The sequence below is a fragment of the Nyctibius grandis genome, chromosome 2 (assembly GCF_013368605.1).
Source record: "Nyctibius grandis isolate bNycGra1 chromosome 2, bNycGra1.pri, whole genome shotgun sequence".
In the NCBI taxonomy this organism is placed as follows: Eukaryota; Metazoa; Chordata; class Aves; order Nyctibiiformes; family Nyctibiidae; genus Nyctibius; species Nyctibius grandis.
Window position 1 is genome coordinate 13,233,051 of NC_090659.1, and position 11,273 is coordinate 13,244,323.

At 42.5% G+C, this 11,273-nt stretch overlaps 1 long non-coding RNA gene across 3 annotated transcripts; it reads right to left on the bottom strand.

Moving 5' to 3' along the window:
* Positions 1–1,600: 1,600 nt before the first annotated feature.
* Positions 1,601–9,290, bottom strand: LOC137660615 (uncharacterized). 3 transcript variants are annotated; one of them, XR_011047721.1, is made up of 4 exons: positions 9,243–9,290; positions 7,671–7,748; positions 2,493–2,733; positions 1,601–1,832 (listed from the first exon to the last, which is right to left on the bottom strand). It is a non-coding gene; the product is annotated as an uncharacterized lncRNA (long non-coding RNA). The 3 variants fall into 3 exon arrangements; XR_011047719.1 differs by lacking the exon at positions 9,243–9,290 and adding an exon at positions 9,017–9,059; XR_011047720.1 differs by lacking the exon at positions 9,243–9,290 and adding an exon at positions 9,040–9,058.
* Positions 9,291–11,273: the final 1,983 nt, after the last annotated feature.

Below are 11,273 nucleotides of genomic sequence, written 5' to 3' on the forward strand. Positions count from 1 at the left end.
ACACATGCTTAAAAGACAAGACACATGTGTCTCATTATCCAAGAGTTTTCTCTCTTTGCAATTGTTCTACATAATGGTCTTTCTTTCACAAAGGGCATTTGAGCTGCTTAATACCTCTGTACCTAGAGAAGCAAAATTGCAAGACCTTAACAAAAGATAAAGGTGTGATAGATAACCAGGAGAAAGCAACCTAGGTGCAGTCTGAAAGTGGGAGACTATTGCAAGATGCTGAGTGTATTTATATATGACACCTATTGAAAATGCCCTTGGAAATGGCAAAGAATCACTGGTGAAGTTCAACCTATATGAATCACTACTATGGGTGCCTCATGTTGCCCACTGTCCTGCCAAGAACTTTGTCGTGTCTATAAAATCTCATCTGCCATAGATATTTTATGCCATATTATTGGTATAAGGCCTCTTGTATACCATTACACACATACACAGATGTACATTCAAGTGGGTCAGATGAGGCCATGAGGTGAATGGAGTATCTAGAAACCTATGTGGCCACACCTTATTCTCATTCCTCAAGTTGCACGCTTATGTCCTTGTCCCTTTATCAGATGACAGAATGGGGTCACAGCTTCTACAGCAAACCACAGACACAACATGCCACAACTGTTAAGGTATTTTGGTAAAGATGTGGCCACAGCACATGGTTGTAGCCATGGAGGAAAATACAGAGTCTTCAGTTACAGCATGCTGTCACAGCTTTTCTCTGGCTTTGGGACCTATGGATCAGGGTGTAAGAGCAAAACCGTCCTGGTGTGCTGGGAATGTGCCAGTTGTTCTGCACTCAGCAATACTGTACTGTTGTACTGTCTTGTTGCAGGGAGAGAGGGAGGGGAAATAATAGACTCCTGATGTCCCTGGAAATTTTGTAAATCTGCATCCAGTGGGACAGACCTTCGGTGTGGAATGTAAGGGAGGCAACGTCATGAGGCTTCTTGTTAGACTTGTTTCAAATAGGGAAAAGTCCATGGCCTTTGGCGGAGCAATCCACAGGGAAACCGTATCTTTCTTATGGCCTCTCAGGCACTGTGCAGCAGACCTCTGTCATCCCACCTTGAAGCCACTGCTAAGCTTTAATGTGCGTGATCAGAAGCTGTTTTGTCACTGCTTTGGGGGATAATTGATGTGATTCTTCACTGTATGCTTTCCTCTGTGCAAGACAGGTGTGGAATGTTACAGGATGAGAGAGGGAGCAGTGAACAGCTATTTGAGTACGTTTCCATGCCCTGTGCCTGAGAGTGTCTTAAGTGTGGAGAACAAGGGCCAATGAGCCAGGTCTTGTCCGCATGTAACACACTCAGCACTCCTACAGGGGTGCAATAATCCAGCTATCATGAAAACAGAATGAGTTGGGGATAGAAGAAAAACACACCAGGTGAGGGTGTTGCAGAACTCAGAGTAATTGGTGGCTGAAGAGAAACTGTTACCAATTTTAGTGGGAGAAATTTTATTTGATCAGTACTACCACCTTGGAGGGAGAGATGTGATAAGAGGATCAGAAACATATCTTGGAAATACATGCCTGCTTTCCTCCTGTTTCTGATAAGCATTGCCTGTTCTGTTTTTTATATTAATATCACACCTGCTATGCTGAAGGGTCATAAATTTCTTCATGTACATTATTCCAGCATTGAAACATATCCACCTTGAAAACACTTTGTCCAGGCTTCAGAATTTGACCGGGGAAAACATTTGGAGATTCAACCTAACACGCAGACCACAGATCAGAGCCAGTTTATTCAAACACAGATGGAAGTAATTCCTTAAAAAAAAAAAACAGAGTTCAGGAAGTGTTCAGTTTGAAGACTACAGTTGCCCTGAAAAAGCAAAGAGCATACTGGATTAGACAGCAATAAAATGATTACTCTTTGACGTTCTTTTAGCAGACAGAAGGTGGCATTTTGTTACATATTTTTTGTGTTAGTTTGCTGAGATTTTCCAAAAGCTTTCCTGATATGCTTTTGGTAAATTTTTAATTTAAGAACATAAGGAGTTACCATATTGGATCAGATTTGTAATCCATCTGGCCTGGTAGCCTGTCTACAATAGTAGCTAGTACCAGACACATCAGAAGAAGGTGCAAAAACCACACAGTTGACAGAGTTCATTTCATGTCTTCCCTAACAGTCAGGGCACAGTAAATGGATTTTTAAACCTTTACAATAGTTTGTCTGCATTAACTGTTATAATTCTGGATATCTTTATTATCACTGCAAATGGTCGGTCCTTTCATGTACTGCTAACTCCTTGGCCAGAATGGCTTCCAGTGTTGGCATGTTTCACAGCCCAACAATACTGGAAAAAATATTGTCTTTCTTAATTTTACATTTGTGGCCTTCTATTTTCATTAACTGACACTTATATTAGTCAATGTCTCACTGCACCATTTAATGTTTTATAACACATGGACTCTTGATCTTCCTTTTCTGCCCCAGGCATTGCTTCATGTTCATTTCTCACACTCATCCTCTTCTTACCTTTCTAGAGTAGAAGAGTCCAGTCCTTTCTGTCCCTTTTGGTATGAGACTTTTCTCTTTTTCTGATAATTATCATCCTTTGAATTTACTGTAGCAGACTGCAGCAGAAGGTCTACTTGACACAAAGTGCACCACAGGGATAAGACAGAAAAGACAGGAGCAGAGGGGTCACCTGAGAGTATGAGGCTTTGGTTTGCAGAGGAGGTTGGGAAGAGGAATAGGACATGAGCTCAAATGTGTCCTGCAGAAAGTGGAAGAAAGAAGTCATAGGTGAGCTGGAGAACAGTCTCCTAGAGGGGCTGCACAGGGTATCCTAACCTCTCCTACCCTGTCATCTGCCTTGGCTGGAAACACTGCGATACCAACCCAAATGATTTCAGGAATACAGAACTCTTCCGGCAGTACTGACCAATGATTGAAAGGAAAATATGAATAACATCCCAGTAACAAGAGAGCCCAAAAAAACCAAGAGCTTGTGGCCATTCAGAATGAGCAAGTTCTGAATCTTATTCTTGACTGTGCTTTGTGCTGTGTGTTTCTTGAGTTACTTTCTGACCAGAAGGGATTCATTCTTGGATTCAGAACTCTTAAACAAATTTCATCGAGAGCAAAAAAACAAATCTCCAGATTTTACCAGCTTCACTGTATCTTCATCAGCTGAGACAAATCTTACAAGAATCACTTCCAATCTGCTGTCATTACCACTACTCAGCACTCATGTACTGAAAATAACTTTAAACAATGTCAGAGGGCTGTGCACGAAAGAGGTGCCATTGTGAAATCTGTTCTGAAGGCAAATTTGCATCTCTATTTCTTCTTAAACTGAAGAATGGAAACTAAATATTTAAAGAAATACTCAATGTTTCCTGATGGGACTGATTTTTTGGAGGGGAGATGTAGGAAATGTTTGCCACTTTTCTTTTCATAGAGTTTTTGCAAGTGTAACCAAAAGACTGTGGTAATATCAACTGAGCAAATCAATTACAAAGCACAGAAGAGAAAGAATTCCATTTGTATGTGTATTTACTTGTTCATGAGTAAAAACAACACAAGTAAATGACAGTCCACAAAACATTCATTCATTCAGAGGAAGGACTGGACAATGAGTAAAGGACACTGGAGAGCAGAAAGACTGAGGAAGGTTATCTGTTGAATTCCTTCTTTTGACAGTACAATTTAAATTGTCATTATTTTTAATAATTGGTTTTAATGTATGCTAGCTAATTCCAGTACAACATAGGTAAAGATAAAGAAGATCTACTTGAATTAGTTAGTGCATATTAACAGCGCAGCTGATATGTCTACATTCAGGATTTAGCACTAAATTGTGTTAAAAAATCCAGCTTAAATCTTAGTTGTTGGGAAGCTACTGAGATGTAGAGTTTAGCAGGATCCAGGAAGGTTATTAACACTGATATAGATAAAATCCGTCACAAGGGCTTATAGTATGGCTAGATGGTTGGGTTATAAAAGGTGTCAAACCTAAGGATTTCCAGACTTTTTGAAAAAGACATGTTTGCTTCTGAAACAAAATTAGAAGTTGAATAAAAATTTAGTTTGCTTTTATTCTGTTGAAAAAAACTTTCAATTTAATAACACTGAAAATCTTGTCTTTATTAATTCCTTATTTTCCTTCTATTTACTTTTATGCTTTTGGTTTTAGATGCAAGTTGAAATATTTTTTAAATGTAAAAAATAGTGTGTTTGTAGTTGATCATTTACTGATGTAAAATCATAAATGAAGCTCGGTTTTATTATTGTTTTAAAAAATGATAAGACTTGTTTTGCCATTGCTTACTGATTGGTCTAATCAGTTATCTGCAATTTAGTTAGCACTTTAATGTAAAGCTCCTTAAAACAAAAGTGTGGAAAAACAGTACTGTAAAATCCAATATGCTGGAGGACTGTCACCAATACTAGATATCTATGTCTGTAGGTATTGGAAAATAAGAAGAGCAGGAGCCTCTGTGTGTGTATGAGAGAGAATGATGCCTAAACACTGCAAACACACAATACATATTTACGTGTGACATAGGAGACTTCATTTGAAAAATCATCTACAAGATCACGAAGACAGGTTAGGAAGTGTCAGAATCAATGCTAATACTGAAACCTTAATTTGGCACTTCAGTACTAGGAAAGTTGCATGATATTCATTTGTGCAATCACAAGCAAATTGTTTGCTTGTTTTAGTGCTTGGCCTTGTTCAGTTCACAGACTCCCTGGGACTGGCCAAGTTCACTACTATTTGAGATTTTGCTTCTTCTTGTTAAGTATACGATGTAAGACTCACATTACAGATCTTTTCAAACTCTCTCCTAAATCACAAAGCAATACTAATTTATGCCTGGTTTTTTTTCAATGCACTAGTCCTTCCATCTGTTAGTGTTCACAATAATTTCAATCTATTTTTACAACTCCTCTCTGAGCTGACAGGCAGAGGGAGCTTGTGTCCATTTTGCAGGTGGTGAACTGAGTCACTGAGAGTTGAAAGTTTCCACCAATTTTTGACACCCCTAAGACTTGTGGAGTATTTAACATTAGGTAGTACATGTACCTAGAGTTCAGCTTTCACTGACTTTATTTGTACCGCTATGTGCTCTTCGTTTCTGCAGGTCAGATTTCAAGGTGTCAAACAGACAAGAAACAGGAAAACCACTAGTCTGAAAACCTGAAAATACTAGGCAAAAATGAATTTTCTTGTTTCTTCTAGTTTCCTACTCTCGCTCTGAACTTCCCCATATGAAAATACTTCCACTCAAATGCCCGGGAACAAACTAATGCAACAGGACCTGCTGGACAACTTGAATAATACGGAGAGTTTCCTGCCCTCGCCATAACATACATTCATTAATATTCGCATTCATGACAGGTTGCTGCAGTCAGGGGATGTTGCTGCAGTGTCAGGGATTTTGTTAGGTGGAAGGTACTGAATACAAAAGGTTAATTTTACTAATTAGTAGATGATAGATTAGGACCTGAATAGCTGCAGAGAACATCAATACGAACATTGAAGAATGTCCCCAGGGCCATTTAATCTAATTCAGGAGTCAGAGTAATAGCTGAAGTAAAGGAAAGCCTGGCACCAAAATGAAGCAAAAGTCAATGAAGTAGAGACAGTGGAGCTAAGGTCTGACAGGTTGTTTTGGTCCAGAGATTTAGAGCGATTGAACCATAGACAGCCACAGATAATGGACTAGGGGATTTTAAAATATTAAACCAAAATATACCACAGGACAAATCTATGAGGAAATGCCACTAGATTTTGATGAAAAGCTCTTGCATAGTTAGGTTATGCAGCGTGTTGTATAGATTGTCTCTGGAGCACCATTCTGTCTGCCTTCAATCTGTGTTTTGTTCTGTACTGATGGAGTCTAGCTGGATTTTGTTTTCATCAATCCAATTGGTATTGTGCCTTAATTTTGGCTTTCCTGCCATTGATCTTATTGCCTTTGCATCACACAGAACATCTTTTTTCAGGTTGAAGCCCAATGGCGTAACAGTGAATGTGCCACTGCAGGGACTTTTGTGACTGGTAGAACCTCAGATTTGTCACTTCAGACAAAGGATCAAGAATACCCTCAATTAATTTATTATTTGGGGGGAGGGGAGTGGCTCTAGTTAAATGAATTAATATTAATTTAAATATTTTAAAATATCAAGTCAAATAATCTAGTGTAAGGAGAGGGAAATTAAACTTATTTTACCAAATTATTTGGTTTTTTGTAAATGACATTTTTATTCAGGAAAATGTTACTTTTCTGCCCATTTCAAGAAATTAGTATTTTTTTCAATATTGACTATGTTTTATAGGTTCCAGGTGTAAGACTATGATTTTTAATAAGCATTTTTTCTGTCCTCTTATGCCTCTCTTCGAGTTTAATGACCTTTCTCCCTATTCATTCTCATCTTTTTCTGTTTTCTCTGTACTTGGGGTTTTTTGGGCACAGAAATTATGTATGAATTATGATAAATTAGGGGCCAATATTTAGTGTTCTTTAAGCATGCTGGATTAGAATTTACTCCCATAGAAGCTGATGACAAAAACCTCTAACATTGGCGAGGGCAATGTGTGAACTGGGGGGAAAAAAAAAAACAACAAAAAGAATTCTAAAGAAATGGTCTATAATTATATGAACTTTAGAACTAAAACAGTTTTCCAAGTGCTTGTAAAGTCTTGTCTATTTGCCAGTCAGTAATTCCTCATCTTTCCATACCTTCCGTAATTCCTGTCTTTCGCTGTCCCATAATGAATCCCTCTGGACCAGAGATGTTTTATCAAACCTATGCCTATGGAAAGTCATAAATGTACTGATGATACCAGACGGTTTAGCAATGGTTTAGCAAGAGTAGGCCTCAGACTAGGCTCTAAAAGGCCTACTCTGTGTTACCTTTACGCAGAATCAACTTTCCTGTCAGTAATTTTCCTTTCAGCCAGAATAACAGAGAATAACAGTATGTTCTGAAGCAAACTGCATGTTTTGTAGAAAGAGTCTGCTTATGGGACTGATAACAGTGTTATAGTCATCAATGATTCTTGCTTGCGCTTAGTCTTAGAAAATCCAAGGTCTCTGTTCAATTCCTTGCTAATTATAAAGAAGGGCCAAAGACAAACAGGACTGTGAAAAACAACTTTGTGATGTCTAAATTAACTTGATTCACAAACTCTGGCGCCAGAGGAGAGATAAGTCCCGTGAGAACCAGAACAACATCTTCTCCTTGAGGCCACCTGAACTTGTCAACAAGAAGGCCTCAACCACGCTTGCGCTGAAGCACAATTATGGGGGGATGGCGACCACTAGAGACCCCCAGGGACCACCCAAGACCCCTTCCCCAATTTAGTATGCATGCGCAAAGACAATTACATAATGTATTAGCATATGCATAAGTTTCTGGGAATAGGTGGGCTTTTCTTGGAATTATATGAATATTCATTTTTCTGTAATGTATATAATGAGTATGCTTTTGTTCCTATGTGTGCTTGCTAGGAGGAGAGATCCCCCATGCACCCAGCGCTGCAATAAACCAATGTCGGCTTTCTAAACTATCATTTGGTTTAGAGAGTTTTCTTGGTTACTATTTTCCAGTAACACTGATACAGCTTTTGATGTTACTACAGTAAAGATGGATGGCCAATAACGGACTTCTGTATTGCCATTTCCAACTAGAAGTACCTACCAGAGTGATATTAAAAATTGTTCACAACTTGAAGAAATAAAACTTCTGAGGGATAAATGTTCCAAGTGTTATGCACATCTGATGAAAAAAAAAAAAATTTCCATTTTTTCAGTGTTTTTTTTAACTAGTGAATTAAATCTAATGCCCAGTTCCTAGATAACCGAAGTATAGGTCTACATGTATATATACATACATTCATACATATACATATATGATTCATATATATAAATTCTGAGGGAAGAATAATGACAGTTAAAGGTCTGAGAGTACAACTGACAGTGCTTGGCAATACAACACTGTCCCTTTCAGGATGGACTTCTACCTCTACTACAGTTTCACTTTGGTTTGGGGAAATCCTTTCTCCATTTCTGGAAGGTCATTGCTATTTGCTGGTTAGTTTTCTGTCAAACAACCGAAATCGTGTATGTCAGTAAATAAACGACGGGCTTTTACCCCAAACAGCCTAGCATTAGCTGTTCTGCTGGATGCCGGAGCAGTTCTGCCTTCAGTGAGGCGAGAGCTGTGGGCAACTCTGAGCGCTGGAGCAACTCTCCCAGAAATGACACCAGGCTTCCCCTGCCAGCGCACAAGTCTGGCTGTTAACTTAGTTGTGTAAAGCCGGCACTGATCAGCACGGTTGTCCTTTTTTCTCGCATATTAGTCGTTTGTAAGTAAAGAAATACCCTTTAAAAGATGTCGGTGAGTACGATTTCGTGTACGTTTCGCCTCTATTGGGTGAGCAGCAAGCTAACGCGTGGTGGCGAGGGGACGCGCTATCAGTCCCGCTGCCCACGCCCTGACCCCGCCGGACCCCACACCTTTAAGCGCCCCCCGCTGGCATGCCCCGGCGCGCCCCTCCATTAACCAGCACGGAGCTTTCCGGGCGCTGCAACAAACGCCGAGCTGCACAAGGAGCCCGAACGGGCCGACACCCGTTAACCCTACTCCATTTCGGAACATGCCCCGGCACTCCGCGGCGGCTCCCCCGCCCCGCCGATCAACCGCGCAGGGCGCTGCCGACGCACGGAGGAAATCCGCGGCGTCCGCCGGCTGCGCCGCCGATCCGCCTGCGCCCTGCCCGCTCCGCCTGCGCCCTGCCCGCTCCGCCTGCGCCCTGCCCGCCCCGCCTGCGCGCTGCCCGACCCGCCTGCGCCCCGCATGCGCCCCGCCCGCGCCCTGTTCACCCTGCCCGACCCGCCTGCGCCCTGCCCGCCCTGCCTGCGCGCTTCCCGACCCGCCTGCGCCCTGCCCGCCCTGCCTGCGCGCTTCCCGAACGGCCTGCGCCCCGCCTGCGCCCCGCCCGCGCCCTGTTCGCCCTGCCCCCACCGCCTGCGCGCTTCCCGCACCGCCTGCGCGCTTCCCGACCCACCGCCGCAGGAGGGCGCCCTCGCCCCGGCCCCGCCCCTCGAGCCCGCCCCCTCGGGGGCTTTCCGTTCCCCTCCTCCGCCCCGGGGTGGGGACTGAGCCCGCGCCGCGGGCCGTGGGTGCGGGGGCGGTGCGGGGGTAGCGCAGCGCTTGCGGGAAAAGCGGGCAGCCCGCGGCAGCTCCCGTGGCTGCGGGCCTGCCCGTTACCTGCCGCCGCCTACGTCAGGAAAGCCCTTCCTTGCCTTTCTGATGCCGCGCGCATGTGTTTTATAGACACTCTGTTTCCTTCCGGCTGCTCCGGTGCGTGTCTGATGGCACTCGAAACAGTTGGTCTGACTTGCGCTTAACTCCGAGGCTTGCTGCTGTTATTTCAAAGCTGGAAAGGGATTTGCGTGCTGACAGTTTTCACTTTTCTTGAGGCCACTAACTGCTGTAAAAATACCTCTACCTGCAGACTTGCTTTGCTTTTCACAGAGAGACGTACCCCAGGCTATTACCGGGGTCAGGAGTGTGTGCTATAAGGGCAGATAGTGGCTGTGAGGTTGTAACTGCAGTGCCTGTGAAAAGGAGCGGGCTGCCTGCCTGCTTTGGGAACAGCAGCCATCGTGTTGTTGGGCAGTTTCTCAGACTTCATATCTCCATAAAGCTGCCTCGGTTTAAATTAAAAGTGGCTCTAACTAGAGTGGATAATTTCAGCTTGGGATCTGCAGTGTTCAAACTAGATTGTTGAGCCAGGCAAGTACAAACTCCTCCCACAGGCATAATCACAAAATTATGTGTATGCAGTTAACCTTGGTAATCACAGCCAAATGATTTGTGATATGCCTTTGGTGTAACTCTACCCGTATAGCTTTTGGCCTGACTATCTAAGCAACTTAGGGTTGATAGGGCTGTGTGCTTATGTGTGTGTATGCATATAAACATCTGTCTGTCGCTTCCACCCACTGTCCAGTTCTGACCAATTCAGGTAATAGGTCAGAGATGTCGAAGTTAATCATTTTAGGCATGTTTTGTGGAGGTAGGCTGTCTAATATAGAAGGAGGCTGTACTAGTCCACAGCTCAAGAAAAGCCTGCAGCTGCCACCTCTATTACTCTCTTCTTACACAAGAACCCACACCTTGCAAACACTAATCCATATAAAACCGGGCTGCATTGGTCCTGCTGCTCTCATAAATTTGTATTTCCTACTTTGCATCTCTGGGAGAACTCAAAGACTTAAGAGCAGAAGAAACTTGTCAGAAGCAAAAGCACTGTGTCTCTTCTGGTTACCTCCAGATTAGGAGCCAGTATCTGACTCTAGACACAACCTGAACTAAGGAGGGCAGGAGAGAGGTAAGCTCAGAAACAAAGGAGAAAGTGAACGAGAGGAAAATATGTCCTATCTTGCCAATAGTCAAAGACTGCTACATCTGAGCTTGGAAAAGTGAAAGAGCTCAGAGAGTTGGTCATTGGAAAAGGCTGAGACTCCCCTCACTCAGATGGATCGTATATTAAAAGTGCTTAATTTTCTCTATGGCTATAAAGTGAATGTAGATTAGCTCTGATTATACATTTCTATGTGTAGGCATTGTGCTCAGTTGCAGCAATCTCTCTTCTCCTGTCCTAAGTAAGAACAACATGAAAGACTTAGAAAATTAAAGATTTAAGATTAAAGAAATTAAAGAATTTAAGATTAAGGTTAAAGAAAACTAGATGTAAAGAATATATTAAAATATGAAAAAAACAGAAGCTTCCAAAACACCAAATTGTTTTTCATGACTTAGTGTGTTTAGGCAAGACAGAGCACCGTACAAGCAGCTAGGCACAAGGATAATTTTTTCAAGAGTTCTTAACTGACTTGAAATTTCTTTTTCAAACACAACCTTGAGCCCAGGTTTAAGGGAAAGTCAGCAACACTTATCCTGCTATAGCCTTTGAAAATTCAGGCCCCGGGCAATGTGGATTCTAGACCTTTCCAGAGAGAGGAATCAGCTGTGCTCTGCTGCAGGGCAGGGGGAAGTTCCCCTTCTCTAGGTCCCAGGGCGAAGGCAGATCCCATTCTCTGAGTCAGGGAATGATCTGTCACGTGTGGATTCACTCTGTGCTGTTAAGGGACACACCAAGTTCTCTGAGGTGCTTTGGGCATTGTGGACTAATTCCCAGTGGGCTAATTCCTAGTGACTTTTTGTTATTATGATTTTCACTCTGTGATTAGTAGGGTTTGCAAGGTATAACTTCCCGGTAGCCTTGTAATTTAA